This window comes from Zosterops lateralis (genome assembly GCF_965231275.1).
Source record: "Zosterops lateralis genome assembly, chromosome: 3".
In the NCBI taxonomy this organism is placed as follows: domain Eukaryota; kingdom Metazoa; phylum Chordata; class Aves; order Passeriformes; family Zosteropidae; genus Zosterops; species Zosterops lateralis.
This window is the reverse complement of record NC_139764.1, coordinates 57,122,837-57,142,004: the sequence shown is the minus strand read 5'-3', so window position 1 is coordinate 57,142,004 and position 19,168 is coordinate 57,122,837. Positions and strand designations below refer to the sequence as shown.

Sequence of the window (19,168 nt, the reverse complement as noted above, 5' to 3'; positions counted from 1 at the left end):
CAGGATATCTGGTGTACCAGCCTTCACCCTGATTCTCACCCCTAGGCACTCAACCTTATTATCATCACTATCCTCAAGCTCTGTGCAGTCAAAACACTCCCTGAGGTACAGAGACACCCCACTGCCTCTTCTTCCTCACCTGTACCCTCTGGAGAGCCTGTAGCCACCCACTGCAGCCCTCCAGTCGTGACAGTCACCCCTCATCTTTCCCTGATGGCGACAATGTCACGGCTTTCCTGCCGTGATGGCCTCCAGATCCTCCTGTTCGCTGCCCACACTGCGGGCACTGGTGTAGATGCAATTGTGACTGCTCCACTCTCCTCCAAAATCAGCTTCTATGTGTCTCAGGTTCTGCACCTGAAGGGAATCGTAAGCATTTAACTAGGAAATAATGATCCTTAAATCAATTAATAATTCTAACCACTTCATGTTGTGAAAAACAAGAGTATGTATGACTCAGATGAGTTCATGTATGTATTTTGAGACTCAGAAGAGAAGGGGTTTTGAACTAACAGGTTAGAAAAACAGCATGAAAAACATCCTGAGGGCAAATGATCTAACAATTGCATCATTACATGTATTTTAGTAAGAAAAATTATTAACTGCCATGGTGAGCTAAGTGATCATTTAGACATTTGCAGACAAAGGACCACTGCCCTACTGAGTTTTTAATGACTTGAGAACAAAAGCATCTCCATTTAGACACCAGAAATATTTGACCCTCACAACCCACTGTTACTGTGTTCACTAAGTTGTGCCCATGATGCCCTTCCGGTTCGGTGTTGAAGTGAAACCTCAACTGTCCTAATTCACCATCTGTCAGTTGGATTTGCAGTGTGGTCTTAGCATATTCAAACTAGATTATCTGAGCAAGAAACTCATCCAAAAGCTCTTCTCCATCCACCCATGCACCCTATTTACTCCAGTCTGTAATGGAGAGAGTAAGTGGCTAAGTTGATGACTTGTCCTTCAGACAGCCTCAATCTACTGAATGATCAAGACTGCTGTGAGAATTAAAATATATGGTATCAGAACTTGAAGGGACTAGAGACAAGATTTGAGTTACCCATCCTAGTTTGCACAGGCAGATGTTCAAAAATGTAGGTTGCATTTCAGCCTTGGGAATAATTCTCAGTGTTCCTATTACAAAACTCTAATGGATGTCTCCATTTCATCTGTCTAGTGCTACTACAACTTTACAGCTAAACATGTCTGGGTTTTCTCCCTCAACAATCAGTCTAGAATCACTCTCATACTATTGCAAAGTTGGGTCATTTCTGATTCTTGTTTCATCTTGCCCATTTTAGCTGCAGCATTGAATCAGGCCACCTTCAGACCATTTAACTGGTTTTCCGCATGGAAGTTAAGTAGCCTCACAAACTACATAATGCAAGATCCAAATGGGGTTGCCTAATGCCAAGATACCCCTGCACCAAAGTACTAGGACACTCCTCCTTGCTGCTGCTTCTCTGTGTGTCTATCCTCAGTGCTCCCTGCATCCCAATGTGCTGAATATGACTATACTTTGCAACTGAGGAAAGCCTGCATTCCTTGTGCCTATAGCTGTCCTTCCTTTCTTGTGCTCAATATGATTGTCTTATCACCATCCATTTTTTCCCCCAAATATTTCCCCCAGACTGCCTTAGCCTAGGCTCTCTTGGTCACAGGTCTGGGACACAGCTTGAGACAGGCTTTGCTCTGGAATGGGAAAGCACCATAATGCACCTGCAGCAATCACACAGACACAAAGCACAGGTCTCTGCAGCACCAGCTGTCCAAGCACATGGTCTCCACCACAACCTGCAGCATATCCAGGGGATGCTCAAGGTTTAGTGACCACTGAAAAAGCCCTCTTCCATGATAATTCTTGGCTGCAGCCCTAGGAAGTATCATCCATGGGATTGAGGATTCCTGGGAGTGCCAGGTGAGGATAATGCAGGGCATTGTGAGGGCAGACTACTGCAGCTGCCTTCCCACAGCTGCTGTGTGCCAGGGTGCGCCCGTGCTTGACCCATTTACAGTTGCCATGGAGAGAATGGAGCGTATAGAATTATCGCTCCTCCAACTGCAATGAGATCCCCTGGAAATAAATACCTATTTGTGAATTTAAAGGGGAAATACAATAAAATAATTATGAAAATCTATGTCCAGTGGTGGCTGACAAACATGCATTATTTGCTAAAGCTAATCTATCATCCTTTGTTATAAGCAGGCTGCAGCTCTAGTCCAACCAACCTTCTTAACAAGAAAAGAGAGGCAATTGGGCACAGTTGTGGCACCATTCCTTTCAAGACTTTCACATTCAAAACTCAAATACTTTTCATATTAATGGTCTCGTAACACAAAAATGGATTAAAGGACCATTAAGCAAGGAATCACATTTTTATGTGCAGTGCAATTTCTTGCAAATTCCATGAATAGGTTGGTCTCCCTCCCAATTAGATTTCTTCCCTCTGTAATTGTGTTGCAGCTACAGCAGCTACTAAAGAGAACAGCACAGTGAGACTGATTCTCTGAGATTGCAAAGAAATCTCCTTCTAAATGCTTCTACTTAGGAAGGTTTCTTGAAGAAAGAAATGCCACTATATAAAGGTTCATTGAGTTGATAGGAAATTACCAAAAATGTTTCATATAGGTTTCAGTAAACATTTTATACATCCTAATGATTTTTTCATTTGTTTATTCTCTTTTTCTGCTAAATTGTGCATTTACAAATTTCAAGGATGCATAAAAATGTTGCAAGCAACTCTGCAATCATGAGACAGCTCAATTTTGCAAGCTTGGTGGCTGAAGGCAATTTTGGTCAAACCCCCAGTAAAGGATATTTGCAGCACATATTAGCAATAATTTATGTTCACTATGGCTCAGTGAACAATGCTATCTACACTCATGTGTCAGTGGATTGCTCTTGATTAGCCATTTATGTCCATGCAGCTAAGCATGTTCATTAGTTTTTATTTTCATTTGTTTAGAGAACTTAGAAGCCTAGCTAGGGATCAGCATTCCCAAACATCACCCACACTTGGAGGAGCTTAGTCATATATTAGAGATCTGATCCCACTTTTTTTTCACTGAGCCTTCTGATTATTTTACATTTGTGATAGCAGGGAGAGAAAAACAAGCTAAAAGAACAGAATACAAAAACCAAGGCATATAAAGTCTATTATTCTAACCAAAATGTCCCACGGGGAAATGGTTCAGGGCTAGCAATCCTGAAGACAGAGGAGGGGAAACCGTGCTAAAGCACATTTGAGTGACACAGATCCAGGCTGTGGGTTTGTGGGGGTTTGGTTTGGTGTTTGTTTTTTTTTTTTTCATTTTGTTTCCTGGTAAAGATTAAAGCAGATAGCTGAAAACTCAAAGGTAGGCGATGTCTTTCATCCATCTTAGAGACAGAGGGAGGCAGCTTGTCCCACGGTAACACAGTGCCATCTACTGATTCCTTTCTTTAAGGAAAAAAAGAAATCCACACTAAATTATATCTTCATGTAAAAGAAAACAGCAACAACAACCAAAAACACCAACCTAAATTACCCCTAATGGTAGGGCAGGTGTAACCTCTGGCTGCAGCACCAAATGACAGCTGCCCTGATTCTTACCGCGAGCTTTGCAGCACTGCAGCTTACCTCTCTTGACTACCCAAAATTAACTACAGCTAAACCCAAAATATTTATTTCACAGATATGAATAACCACAAAAATGGGAAGGAAACTTTTTTTAAAAAAACAAAATAAACCCAGAATTTCTCATCACAGATGTCTTCATGACATACAGGGATCTCTGGATGCTGGCAGTTACTCTAAATCTGATTTATCCCCATCCTGTGAGCTGAGGTTCAGGTGCAGGTGCCTTCCAGAAGCCACACATTCCCATGAGCTAAGAGCTGGGCTACATGCCGGGAAATTCCACATATTTCATTCCTGCTCCCATTTGACCTGAAGAAACCCATCCCCTTGTATTGCTGTGTAGCTGCCCTTGGCCAGGAGACAGCTGCAGGCTGCACGTAGAGGTGGGGAATGGGATGCAGCTGCATGGTCGTGACTTCAGCATGTGACCACCATGTGTGTCCCCTGCTTCAGCAGGTGCTATATGGGACTGCTACCTTTCCCTCACTAGCAAATCTATATTTTACCTTCCTTATTCCTAACTGAGAGGAATATGAATGAGAGGAAGACCAAGCAATAAGCCTGGGATTTAGAAGTGCAAATACATCTCGTAGCTTCCCATAGATGGGTTCTTTCATATTCTTTCAGTGAGAAAGAGCAATTCCTAATGCAAAACCAAAGAACAATTTTTCCACATTTTTGATTGAACAAGTTTTTATGCACTGGTGCAGCATTTACCTTTCCCCAAAGATTTCTTCTTTTTTTTCCTTCAACTTGAAATACTTTCCTGAAAACTATTGTTTGCATATTGGGCCATAACAACACCATGAACATACAGAGTCTGAGATGGTGTATTAAAAACAACGAGGAGCAGGCTTCTAGAATAGTAGAATAGCAGATCCTGAGAACTTCAGTAGTTCAAAGCTCATCTATATTCACCACTAACATGTAATTTTCAACTTACATGACATGTAGGAAGTAATCCTTTTGCCCTATTCTGTCCTGGTAAGTTCTCACTTGGATACCATAGCCAGAACTTGGTGCCACCTTCACAATGTGTGTGAACAGATCCAGTGGAAAGCAATCAACAACTAGAGACCTGGCAAGCATGGCATACAAGGAAGCCTTGCATGTGGTAATAGCACCTAAAAATACATTAAAAGCTACTGGAAAGAGAAGTAATAAAACCTTCCTGCCCATCACAGATGGAAGGAAGGTGTAATGACCTTCATTCACAGTTAGGAGAATTCAGGTTGCATGCTAGGAAAAAGCACTTCAGCAGCAGAGATAGAGACAGGGAAGAGGGTGCCACAGTCCAGGCTGTGGACTCCCTTCAACCAGAGGTCCTTATTGGCAAATTTAATAAAAATACAGGTACAGTTACTCTGGCCAGAAGCAAAGCCTAGACAAGTTCATAAGGTTCTTCGAACCCTCCTTTCTCCATGAACCTCTGATATTAAAATTCTAGCCTAGAAAAAAAATGAGCTTCCTTCCAACTGCTAACACAGGGTCAAAATACAAGTACAGCCCAATTTCACACATACTGGTGTAAATCAGGAGGTACTGAACTTGGGACAGTGAATTACTCTGCTATAAAGCCCAAAAAGATGGCCTTTAAGATCATTAAGCTAGTGGGGTTTATTGTAACAAAAAGTAATTTCTAGATAATTTTTGTACCTTTTCTAGTTTCTTTGTTATGTGCTATTCTGGGTTTTATAGCACTAATCATATCATCAACTCATTACCCTGGTATCTAAGTAGTCTAACAGGTGGGAAAAAATATTACCAGGAGAAAGACAAATTTATTTGATGCCCCTACACCATATTTTAAACCCAACAATAGAAGAATGGAGATGAATACATTCTTTTTTATTAAACTCTATTAGTAAACTAGTTTCTGTGCCTTCTAGTCTCACACAACTTTCTTTTTTAAACTGGCCAATTTTGTACAGGAAAAGCATTAATTAAAATTTAAACCAAAGGGCTTAGCTAAATCTTTGATTTTCTCTGTGCCCCAGTTGCTCATCTGTAACAGAGAGATTGTAGTTTTCTCACCCCAGACATGTGCTGTATGACTCATGATTTGTAGGGTGGTTTGCATGTTTCCAAGTTATTAAAATTGATCACAGCAGATAATCCAAACACTACATTAGAAATTAATTTCTCTTTACTGGACTTTTGACAGAATTCAGAAAATGATTGGAAGATCTGTGATTTTTCTTCTATGACATACAGTCAGCCAATGGGACTGCCCATGCTGAGCCCAGCAAATAAATCTCTCAGCAGCCTCAGTGGGAATAGGATCAGGTCATAATTTCTCCACTTTTTTCTACAGGAAGCCTCACACCTTACCAACACAATGAGCACCCTCCAAGAGTTACCTCTACTTCTGCATTTGCACCCTCTCCCAGTGCATCTCCCTTGCTAGCACCTCCCAAAAAGCTGGTCTTCCCCTTTGTACTTGGACAGACAGCTTTGATTGTACACAGGAGTATTTAAATGTCTTTTCTATTTAGCATGAGGGGCAAGCAGTCAGTTCAACTTTAGTTTTGAGGTAATTTATTTATTGACAAGGATCAAGCCTAATATCACCTATTGCTGGGTGGAAATAAGTTATCTTTGGGGTAAAGGGGATGCACAGTTTTCCTGGCTGCATGAAGAGCATCATCCCTTGTAGCTGTGATAACATCGAACTCCCCATGTGTGGACACTCTTATCCTAGGAGTAACAAGTGCATTTTCATATTTAATCCACTTCTAAAGATAAATGTTGGGTGTGAGTAAAGTAAGCAGGAAGAAGACACTCATATGCCAGGAGCTGATAAAGCAAAGCGTATCGGACTCAGCACAAAAACAAAGCAAGACAAACCTGAAGCTGTGGATATCAAAAGTCCAGCTTCTAGGCATGAACAAATCACCTTAAAACATTTGACCACACATGAGTAGCCTGCAAACCAGGAAACAGGTATTTGGAAATGTGAGGCAATGGCCACTAACTTGCCAAGGGTATCTGGGACAAAGTGTCCTCACTTTCAACCCTTGGTGCCATTGACTCTAGACAGCCTGATTTGCCATGGGTAAAGCTGTTTACTTCCCCATAGCTGAGAGGGTACCACGCAAGGACAGATTCCAATGAATGCTACAACAATACTCTTGCTTGAGCACTGCAATATCTTTGCTATTTCTCACACTGTTTGATAATTGTGTCCTATAGTTTTGCTCTAGCAAAGCTCCTTATTTTCCACTGTTTCCAAATATATTTCTGAAATAAGGAAGCCTTAACTTTGGGTTATTATCTTTGAATGCCAGATTATGAATTCCATTATTTATTGCCACAACAGACTATTAAAGAGGCATCTCCACCCAGCTAAATGTAAGATTTTGTCCAGGCATAATAATATCTCCAGGAGCTGCTCAGCTCTAGTAAGTATTTAAACATATGCTTAAATTTAAGTATGCAAATTGTCCTCTGACATCAGTCAGAATTCTCTTTAAAAGTAAATCTGTGGTTAACTCACTACCCAGACTTTTTCTGTTACTCATTACAACATAGTTGCTATGGCAATAATCATAGCAGAGCACTTGTGATGAAAGGCAAAATGTTTTGATTGTCATGTGAAGATTCATACCTTCAGAATTAAATTCTTTTACTAGCTGCTGCTGTTCCTCCTGCTGGCTCAACAGACTGCAGTGATTCTTTATTAGCTCTGATAAGCAGCGCCAAGACAGTGATTGTCCAGCTTGCACTGAAAAGCCACTTAGCTTTTAATATGTAGACATAACAAGGCCCTGTACAAACAAACACTCCAAAGATGATACTGTAGAACAGTTGTTTAATCTACAAGGAAACTATTTTTTACCTGGTAAGGAAATTTTTTAATTCACTTCCTCTATAAAGAACATCTGATTGACTCTTTTACGCAAATGCTGATCAGGATCAAAGCAGTTATGAGAAGGGATATCCAATCCATGATCATAAATCTATTGTCTTCTTGTGTGTGCACAATACATAGTCAATTTTTATCAGAGTTTCATGGAGCAAAGAACAAATATGATACCAACTTGTCCACCAAGAACAGAAAAATATCCCCAACTAGTCAGAAGGAAAAATGCGAGAATAAATAAATGAAAAAGTATCAAAGCAGATAGAATAGGAAGACAGAAGTTGTTGTTTAGCCCTAAGGTCACAGGCAAGTTTGTACAAGTTTCTGAAACTATTTTCTGTGTTGAAGAACCTGAGACCTCTTATACTACCTGCTTTTAGAAGATGCTCTCAAGGCTGGTCCTGAACTACTACTTGGAAATTTTAGGAGGAAAACTGGGTTCCTCAACAGTGTCCTCATGACTCAGTTGAAGCACAGTTGGCTTTTGCAACTTCCAGCCGTTCTCTCTGCCCTTTCAGTGACCATGCCCAGTATAAAAATGTCAGATGTTTTCCCTTGAGGTCACTGTAGGATAAACAAGGACCCAGTGTCTTGCTACCATCTGCCACAATAACTCATGGTCTTTATATGCAATCTGAATACAAGTGCTACAAAAGACAACATCCCCACGAACAGTGGGGTCCCAAAGGTGTTCTGGAATTAAGCAGGCTCTGATGCTCTGTTTCAAAAGTAAAGCACACACAACATCCCTGAAATACAATGCAAATACTTTTCTGATAGCAAAAAACACACACTAAGCCTTCTAGATTATAGAGGAAAAAAAAAAAAGGTAGGTACTTTCCATAGCATGTTCCTAGGGAATCTATTTATTCTGACAGTTTTCATGTAAAAGAATGATCACATGTTAATACAGGAAAATAAATAAGTAAAAAGACTGAGCAGTGTTAATAAGAGCTACTTCACAGTGGATCTGAAAATCCACTTTATCTTTGCTTAACTCAGCTGGCTCTGAAATGAGAACACACACCAGTGGAATTTTTTTTTTGCCCCTTCTACCTATTTTTGGACTTGTCAAAAACATATCACCTAGATTTTTCCAGTTTTCAGCTGATAAAATGCTTGTTGCTTTTCCCTATATACTTTCATACTGCTCTGCTTTTTCATGCATAGTAGCTGCATTACCTTACCTCAGTCAAACCCTATCTTATAAAGCCTGATGTCTGTGGTCCATTTCATAATGTTAGAGTCAGATCTTACACCACTGTAAGTGTCCAACACTTTTCCATTTAAAAGACACTAGTTTAAAGTCTCAGCATAGAAAGTGGAAGCTGAAAAAAATCCAACAGATTCTGCCACTAGGAGTGGCTGGACATTTTGACAAGCACAGGTTGACCTCAAATTCAGGCTGATATCCAAATATTTAATATTTCAAAGTATATCACGTCTGGAACTGGTCTAGTACCTGAACCTGAAACCTTGGGCACAAGGGTTTCTCACAGGAACAACTCTCCTGCTACCGTTTTACTTCTTTGTCCTTTTGCTATTTCAAAATTGCAGTGGCAAAGGCAAAGCAGACAAGAAAATGTCACAGTAAAGAGATGAGAACAAAGGGATTTTTTTACAATCAGGAAAAAAAATTAGAAGCTGGTGAGCTTCAGTAACTACTTTTTAAAAATTCTTACTTAAATTTTAAAATATTTTTATAATTTAAATTTTTTAAAAATATTTTTGAAGGCTTTCATTGTCTTTAACACTGGACACTGAGCCCAGTGAAAAAGAAAAATAAGCTTTGAGATGAGGAGATATCTTCTCCTTGTCCAGAGAAATGCCTGAGAACTACTTGCTGGGAAATCATCTGTGACAGGCAGATAGGAAAGCCTCATGAAAATGTTCTTCATAAATGGATCTCCTACTCAAAAGTAGGGAGGCCCTCCAGCCATACACCTTCCACAGTTTGAAATGAGTATATGTGATCCAGTATGAGAACTTGATGTTCCTTTTGTTTAAACATTAATCAGATTTTGCAGAAACAGCAGAGCAGTTTCATTCACTCTCTTTTCAGTTTACATAAATATTAGATTTGCAAATACATAAAAAATCACTTTGCACTTTTAAAACTTGAATTACTACAAACCTGAAATGTCATTTCATACAATATTTTCAAAAAAAATGAAAAGCAGGAGGGAAAGAACTGAGAATACTTTCCTAATATATATCATCAGTCATATGTTTTTGACAGCTATAAAAAATTTGCTTCAAGAAGATTTCCTTTGCAGTTCAGCACTATTAAAATGCCCCTAAACTTAGTCCTCCTTGCTATGTATTTCCACAGAAGCTTACAACTGTCAGAATTTAGCCTACCTCAAGCAAAAATCATGAAAACCCATACACTACTACCACTCCCTGCAAATTATTATTTCCTAAAATTTTTGTTGTGCTTAGGTTAAGAGATATAAAACCACCTTAATCCTGCAAACTAAGGCAAACCATTCCTCCAGTAAAGAGCCACCGGGCAGAAAGGAAAATTCCTTTCTTGGCTCAGAAGTTTGTGAATGCTGAGAAGAAGACCTCTGCAGGCAGGGGTAGTTCCTCAGCCTCCTCCCATCCCCTCCAAATCAATCAGCAGGACAGCTCTACACACCCTACAGGGCCAGTTTATATTTAGAACTTAATAAAGAATAAAAAATAGCAAATCATACACCCACTCTGCTTTGGGGAAACAAATGTGCTAGTCAACGGAAGATATAAATAATCACACGATGACACAACGAAACGCCTCATCCGGTGGCTTCAGTGCAAGCTTCTGTCCAGGGGCCAGCAGAGCTGCTGGATGTTCTCCATTAATCTCTTTTCCAAAGTGATGGATTTCTTTTTTGGGAACAAGCCCAGTTCACTGAGGAGTCATTTTTTTCCCCCCCATCAGCTGAGATCAGTCACCAGTAACTCATCACTTCTCATCCAGCCCATGCTCTTCACTTGTAACTGAGACTTTCCAGCAATGATACCACAGCTGGCCTGCAGGAAACACCCCCAAACTCCCTATTCATAGTCTGGGAAGGGCAGAGGAAGGAGAGAGCAGGCAATCAGATACAGAGCGATAGGAAAAGTGTGACCTTCCTTTCCCTCGATAATGACACCATTTTCTCTCTCAGCTGTAACCTTTTAAAAACATTCAAGAAGCCATGTGAAAATTCAAAACCTCAATGCAATCTAGACATAATAACTTCAAAATTTTAAATGCAAAAGAAAATCCATAGTGTATAGATACTTGACCAGAGAAGTGAATGTGACCAACAGCTCCAGAGAAGAACTATTCTGGGTTATTTCTTCACAACTAGAGGCACTTCTATTAAAAACTGGTTTTATGTTTCATTAAATAAGTTGGACATGCTGTCCTGGGAGCAAGAAAACAGGAATTTTGTCTACCTAGCGCTCCCACTGTGACACAATTTACCTTTAGAGAATGTATGAAAAATAAATCTTCCATGCCCCCTACCTCCCAGCTGCAAATGAAGTTGGCATGAAGTGGAAGTCATAATGTTTCTAGACACTCATACGAAAGGATTGAGAAGCCTGGAATATTCAGATGCTAAATGTACAGAAGATGACAAGTTTATATGGTGGCTAAGCAGCAGCCTTGGAAATTGCAATGAAAGTTACTCAATGTCTTGCCTTGTCCATCCAAAGCTGGTTCTGTAAGTCTACTCAACTGCACAAGAACTCACAGACACATGTGACAGGAGGTGTACAGGGACAGAAGAGCAAAAAACTGGGCTTATAGGGAGGGAACTGGGATGTTTACTGCTTTCCAGCTGCCTTACAAGAGAAGAGTGCTCCAATGGCAGGCTTGTGCTCTCAGGGTGGTTCACAGTAAGGTGTAAAACCATTAGGGAGTTTATTTACATGCTCAGCCTGTCTCTCTGACCTCTAATAGGAGCAAAAGCAGCATGAAATGAGGTCCCAGCTACTGTGAAAAATTGCCAGATAATGGGATTTATGGAAGAGTAAACATGTTTATACACATCCCTCAGCAGTTAACCACTGTATCAAGAAAAAAACATGCTGCCACTTCAAGGGTTAAAACAGATTCATAATTAGAAGGGAGACTTCAAGACTGTGGTGCAAGCCTGCTGTGCAGGACAAGGAGCAGGGTGGTGAGTGTGTACACACATCTCCTTCTGCTCACAGCAACAGGATAATAGAATCAAAGAATCATGGAGCAGTTTGGATTGGAAGGGACCTCTAAAGGTCACCTAGTTCAATCCCCTCTGCATGAGCGGGGACACCTGCATTTAGATCAGGTTGCTCAGAACTCCTTTTAACCCAACCTTGAATGTTCCCAGGGACCTTGGAGCAGCTATAAATTGCAGACCTTTTTGTTAGCTGGGCTATCACTGCAGTTCTGATTCAAGATAGTGCTGTAGCTCAAAGCCTATGCTGCCCTTTGAGAAGCAGCACAAAGCGAATGAGTTTGATCCAAGCCTTGGCATTAACATGGCTGCCAGCACCTTTGCTGGAAGTTTCTGGGCACACAGAATGAGTTTCTTCTTCTTAGTCCCAGCAGGGCAGAGCTGAGGCACTACTACAGAAGATGTTGCTTGATCTGCGTCCATTTGGGGAGGAGTGAATGTCGGTCTCTTAGGCTGTAAATTCTACCAGTATTTCTCTGTATTTTACCTATGGTTTTCTCAGAATTAGGGGTGGTGGAGGAAACAACTCCAAATAAACACAATGCAAACATTTTACAGTAGAAAGCATGCACCACCCTAAAAATGGGAAAGAGCCATCATTTTAAATTACACAGGGCAAGAGCACTGCCCCTTTGGAACGTGTCATTTCAAGGTAATGAGGGTGTTGAGGAAAGAGTGTGTGACCCTGCCCATATTTATCCTCCCAAATAGGTGGGGATGTGTCAGGAACCACTGTTACCAACCCGAGCCACTCCTCATTCCCGCACAGCAAGCTCTGCTTTGCCACCAAGGGACAAAGCACAGCCACACCATAACTGCTCCATGGAGCAGCTCACAGCCAGTTTATGACTGTGAACCTGCAGTGGGGAGCCAGCAGAGCCAAAAGACAGAAATAGCAGCACTCCTTTTATCACCCAGGGTTTCACAACACACAATGCGGTGCCAAAAGGTCCATGGATAGGGTGGGGAGATTCCCCTCACCTTTTCCCAGGGCTCATCACTTACTGTTGACGTTTACAAGAACTGTAAGAAAAGGTTACTCATTTCCAGGTGTGGCAATGTGACCCTCACCTCTCAGTTCAGGGTCTGGTCTTTACAAAGACTGGACTGCACGGGATGCATCCTGAGGAAAGGGTGCAGTGCCACTCTGCGTGACTGCTGCCTGAGAGCATGAACTGTATTAACCTTCTGGAGGGAAAGGGGGAAAACGAGACTGACCCTGATCTGAGATATACAGTCACCTTTAAACAATACTTTGGTCACACAGTGTAATGACTGTCTCTTTACCCTTGCTCCATCCTACTCCAGGGAGAATTGCAGCTCTAAGTGGAAAGTTAAGAGCTGGGACAGTGCTTGGCCAAACTTCCTATTGTGACGACCAGAACCCAAGTGATGAGAATGGGCTGAGTCCTCCCAGCCCTGCAGGGCTGTTCTGAGCTCACCTGTATGCTTACTCATCCAGAGCAACACTCCCTGATGGTAAAAAGGCACCCATTAGTGTTGTGAAAACAAAATGCTGCATTTTGTGTCTTCCCCAGGACTAGAGAGCACTTTCCTCATTCACATTTTTCCGTCAACAAAGTATGTATCAGTCTGCCCTACAGAGAAATAAGAGTTATTACCATTCTGAAATTTCAGGCATCAAGTGTTCTGCATGGAGATCTACAGGACCACAAATCATATCTTTTCAAAGCACGCCAAATTGCTCAGGGCCACGTAGAAAAAAAAAAAAAAAAACAAATTCCGCATGAGGTTTGTGAAACCTCGGGCAACTTCCAGTTTAGTTAAGACAACTCTGATTTGGCACGTCTAATGCACCTGCTGCTCTGGTCATGCAGGGCTTAGTCCATGCACAATCACTACTTTGAGTGTTCATATTTCTTAAATTTATCTCAGAGGATAGCTAAGTAGTCACATGTGGAAAGAGAAAGAGTGCTGTGAATTAATAATAAAAAATTACCTGACTTAGCTTCAGGGAACAGAGCTCTTCCAAGAGCACTCAAAATCTGATTGCATCCCAGTGACAACTCCATGGAGTACAACTCCAGCCCTTGATGGCTGTTTCCTAAAACCAAAATAAGGTAAGTTCCTATACTACTTCATGGCAGTGAAATCCAAAAGAAATTTTTGTATTGTTCAGAATATTGCTGTAGATTTATTATTTTCCTGTACACAGATGAGTGTCAGCAGTTGCTTTTCCCTACATGATTTGAATGATCTCAAAGGCAAAAGCCAACACACCCCATAAAAGTTATTTTAATTTTTCTTTTCTGAGCTTCACCAGTGTCCAGTCCTCACTTATATTCTGCTTCTTTACATCGGCTGTTACTTTAAGTATCTTTATTATTTAGAGGTATATAAATTGTCCTTCATCTATAGTGAAACAAGAACTAATCAGCCTTCCTGAATTAAAGAGTCTGACCTCCCAGTGATGCACACTGAAATCTTTCACTCTTCCCTACCAGACACCCAGCAGTCAGAGTACACACCAGCTGACACCTTTTTCCTTGAGTTCTAGCAGTTAGTCCGTCAGGATGCCTCAAGACAACATAAATCATCTTACCACCAAAGAAAGGAATAAGCAAAAAAAAAAATTCAGCCAGGAGCATTCTGTCTCTCCCTTAAAAAGCAACTTTCTTCTCTGGTGAGATTAGTCAAACCATTCAGAACATGACTGAATGAGGTATAAAACTACCCTTGATCACTTTGAAGAAATGTCTTGCAGGCATTACAATATAGTCTGTCCTTAAATTGCCTCAGCAGCAAGAGGAAAAATGCTTCACATTTGCAGACATAAGATGTGCAAAAAAGGTTAATTAACTAAAGTTCACATACTGTTTTGAAGGTGGAAAGACCTCTAAAGAAAGTGTTAAGAACAGATAACCAGAATCCATCTTTTCAAACCTCAAAAAAGCAGATTGATGCTGCCCAGAATGTGTACAACCAAGAAATAGTCCAGTTGTAGGATTATTCATCTAAATTTTACTTATAGCCTAAGGGGTTGCTTAGAAACTGGTATTTCCCAGCTGTATCTCAGTCAGAGCTGTGATTTCACTACCTATTTTTGATAGGTAACACAAATGGGACATTAGAGTAAATATGGCTGGAACATTATGACATTTTCTTCAGCATTCAGGGCTCATAGTTTTGATGTTTATAATGCAGCTTTCTGACAGCTACCTCAAAAAGTATTTTTTTTTTTCTATGTCTGTCCAAGTACATAAGAGCCCAGTTAAAAATCCTGTTTCTGCAGCACAGTATGCCCATTACATAATTCATATCACTGCCTAGAGAAGTGGTATGTAGTAGCAAAACAAGTGAATCTGAGTACATGACAGCACATATCTAAATATTAATTAGGAAGGAAAAAATAAGCATATTTCAAACTGAAATATGCCTCTTTCTGTATTTTGTCCTTAGACAGAATATTATCATCCTTACATCCAAACTTCATGAACTGCAATAACTTGGCCAAACCTCAGGAAGAACAATGGGAGGAATCATTTTCCTTCCCCAGTGGAGAACAGCTACATCTCTCAGGCAAAGAACCACAATTTGCTATGGTAAACAATGTTTTAATTCCACTGTGGACAAGAGGTATTGGTCAGACTATGGGAAGAGAAGTGAGTCTTAGGGAGGATAACAGCAAAACCAGAACCAATCCATCAGCTCACTATCAAAAATAGACGTTGATTTGTATCAGCTGAGAGCAATGTGACCTCCCCTGAACCCTTGTTCTCAAAATAAGGTAGTTTTATTATTTAGATGAGTGGATGGTGTTAAGCACTACAAATACATAGCATGTTGTGCTATTAAGAGCTCAGGAATCTAAAAAACCAGTTTTCTTTCAGACTGTTCATGGAAAGAAACTGAACAGGAAAGTAAGGTCTCAGACCAGAGTGAGATTTTCTTTGGAAGCACTTGGATCAATACTTCAGCTTGCTCTTTTAACTAAAGCACCACACTATGGAAACTGCATATTTGAACAGTTATGCACATACACATACTTATTTTTAAAACATAAAGCAAAGGTTAAAAAACATATCACCAACAGAGGAAGCAGCCTGAAGCTCCTTGCAGGGGGTCAACTGATTAAAAGAATCAGTGCTGTAACAGCAAATTTCTCTCTGAATCGCCAGCAAACTCTGGTGCATGTGGCTCTTGCAGGATGCTGGTTTTCACCCCTGTCCCATGTGACACAAAGTCACAAAGGCCAGAGACACTTTTGACCATCCAAAAAACCCTCTCCACACTATGCAATTGAATAGGCAAAACTGACAACTCTGGGAAAAAAAATGATTAGCTGTAGAAATATAAGTATGGGTTACAAAAGTATCCTTTCCATCCTCAGAAAGCTTACTGCAGTTCTGGAAGCAAACCAGCACAGGAAGGAGGTAATTTCCTAATCAAACTTCTCAGGCTATCTTATCATACCTACTCAATGTCCTCTACTTGGAAAACGGGCTCCAGTGTCTCCTTGAAAAAGGGTGACTGAAATGTAGCCATTCAGCAGGACTGAAACTACATACTTTCAGCTAATAAGTACTCATGTAAAAACATGGATATTTCACCACAAGAATCCCAAAGAGAATCCCAGACAGACATTCTGCTGTTTCCACCAACAAACATTTTGGCATTCATCCTGAGGACAAAAGCTAGTATTTTCATCAGTTAAACACAATCAATTCACTCCAGCCAAGTAAGTGTAAACAAATCAGTTTTAAAAAATTAAGGCAACATTAGGAAATGTTTCTTTTCTTTTTTCTTTCTTTTTTTTTTTTTAATAAGTCAACCCTTAAAAATACCATTTTACAGCTGCAGAAAATGTAACTTTGCCTGACTTTTTTGTTAGGTCAGCCAAACTTGAAGAAAAACATGAAATCTCCCTGTTACTAAGGATAGACCATTACTTTAATAGGCACTGGTCCCAAAGGAAGAGAAAATCCAATTACTAAAATGGTAGCATAATCTTTTCATTATTATTTCAGGAGCTCAGAGTTAATTGGAGAAGTTTAGTACCCTGTGAATGAATGTGTGTCCTCACTTCACAATAAATAGTCTATAATTACTTCCATTTCTCTGAAACCAGGAAATAGCTCTCATTAGCAATACCCTGGAAGAAGCCTTTTGTAGGTTTGGGTGATATTACAAACCCCATCATTATCATATCTGGGTGCCTCACAGAAGCTCTTACACACAGGGAAATGTTCTTATTTCATCTTTCATGTAACTGCACAAAGGCCCCACATGCCTACAGGGAAGCTGCACCAGTGCTTTTGCCTCAGCTTCCACTGCAACCCAGCATCTGTCTGTCACCGCCTCATGTCCCAGTGGGCTCCTTGGACCAGGCACTCCTGCCTTCACTTGAGCCCAGCTGCAAGGTCTGGCACATCTTCCCAAAGCACAGGACAAAAACAGAGTGGTAGCATGCAGGTGAGAAACCCTGGCCTGATCCACCTGGCAGGTCACAACTTCTACCTTCCTCTTTCCACCTTAAACAGCTGCCCTCGTGCTCCCTTCTGTGGGAGCATCTGCATTTTCTAGGATATTATTTAGGAGAGAGAGAAATTCCACAAGGCAGTGTGTGCCCTGGTTAACTCGTCACCTACCAGAGAACACACCTGTCAGGTGTGCTCCACCACCTCCTGTGTTTTAAGACACAAAATTTGCTCTTCAACACAACAGCTCAGGAGTGTGCATCTGCCTCTCTGGATTCATCACTGACCCCTGAAATTGCTTCCCTGCATATGAACACACACACACACACACACACACACACACCAGCTGTCTTGGTGAAACAGGTGTTTGTGAAGCCAAAAGGTGTTGCAACACATCACCCAAGACCTACTCTAGAAGCACTTACTTTCAGAATTTGGAGTAATTTTCCTCCCTCCAAATCTCTCTGTTAAAGAGAACAGAAATAGATGCACAACATGACAGCAGTATTAGACAGAAAGGTAAAGATTATTTGCAGATTTAGCACAGTTCTGCTTATTCTCTCCAGGATCATGCTGGCTGTTAATTGCAGTGATGTAGCAGAGCTCAGGCTCAGTTCTACACTGTTGGGCTGCTTTGGCTGTACTGGAATTCTCACACTGATTGCAATTTCCCTCATAATCTCCAAATCCTTTTCAGCTGCTCCTTTTCAGGAGGCAGCACCATACACATAGTTTCTGGCTGTATAACTAGCCTTCAGCTGCATTAAGATGCATCCTGTTTAACCAGTTATAATACTGGAGGGCTTCCCTTTTTTTCTCATTAGACCCTGATCTTCACCTAAACTACAACTGTTAACAACAGAGATTTAATGTATTCTAGAAAAAGCCTTGTGTATTGTTGTCCCTTAAGTACAAACATCACCCTCCAAGCACAAAAACAAATGCTTGGAAAGGAGGGGAACAGAATTCAATGCAGAAAATGTCCCAGAATTTCCTGCAACTGTTGTTGGTTTCCTTTATTCATTATATTTAGCTTTCTATAGCATATTTAATTACCATCTAGGGTGGAAAGTGAGACCCTGGTCTTACTCTAAGATTAAGAAAATTTTGTTCCATTTTCATTTCTCACTCTCCCATCACACAGAAAATCCACAAATTTATTAAGAAGCTTAAGGACCATTCTACAGCTGAGACAACTCTTGAGGTCAATCTTCAAGACTGAGTAAAAACTTAAACCTCAGCCCTGAAGACAAGCCTGGAAAGAAACTCTTCACAGTTCCCTCACAATCCCACTGCCTTTTTTTCCTTTTCCCATTATTTGTTGTTGTTATTAAGAGGAAAGACCTATGTATTTGACTCTATCTGTGAAGTTGAATATTGAAGTATAGCTTTCTGAAGTTTGGAAATTCAAAGCTTGGGTTTTAAAACCAGCCTAGTTTACATTCTCGTTCTGCACATATAAGTTCGGCACAAAACTCTCTCTGACCCAAAAAGCCAAGTCTATTTTCATCCCTGAGAGTTTTACAAATGTGTCTTCCTTTGCCTAAGTTACAAACACTGTGGGAACATGGACATAACTTGATTTAAATATAAACATTAGAGCTGATGTGTCCCTTCTCCAAACTACATGCAGAGTTTCCCTAAGCAAAGCTGCTTTCAGGCATTATACAATAATTGGGCACAGACATAAATAGGCTGAGAAAAGATCTGAAATAGCACAAAAATAGCCCTATGCTAATTGAGAGCTGTAAAGGATGGCAAATATATTAATTCCTCTCCATGTAATCATCTCACGCCAGTGAGATAATCTTCTAGTGTTAAACAGAACTGTACTCACTGCATCAGTAAGAATTAACAGATGGAGCAACTCCTTAAGATTTATATAACAGTAATTAAACAAATCCTCACAATGGCCACATGATTTCATGCACAAGCCAGGGCAGTGTACAAAAAAAAAAAGAAAAAAAAAAAAAAAAAAAAAAAAAAAGAAAAAAAAAAAAAAAAAAGCTTTACTGCCCTGTTGGAAAATTCCAGAATGCATAGCCTGAAGAG

The 19,168-nt window shown here is 40.4% G+C and overlaps 1 long non-coding RNA gene across 1 annotated transcript; it reads right to left on the bottom strand.

Annotated features, from left to right (window-relative positions):
* Positions 1-206: 206 nt before the first annotated feature.
* On the bottom strand, positions 207-15,021 carry LOC310906782. The gene is made up of 3 exons (XR_014589474.1): positions 13,639-15,021; positions 13,121-13,276; positions 207-357 (listed from the first exon to the last, which is right to left on the bottom strand). It is a non-coding gene; the product is annotated as an uncharacterized lncRNA (long non-coding RNA).
* Positions 15,022-19,168: the final 4,147 nt, after the last annotated feature.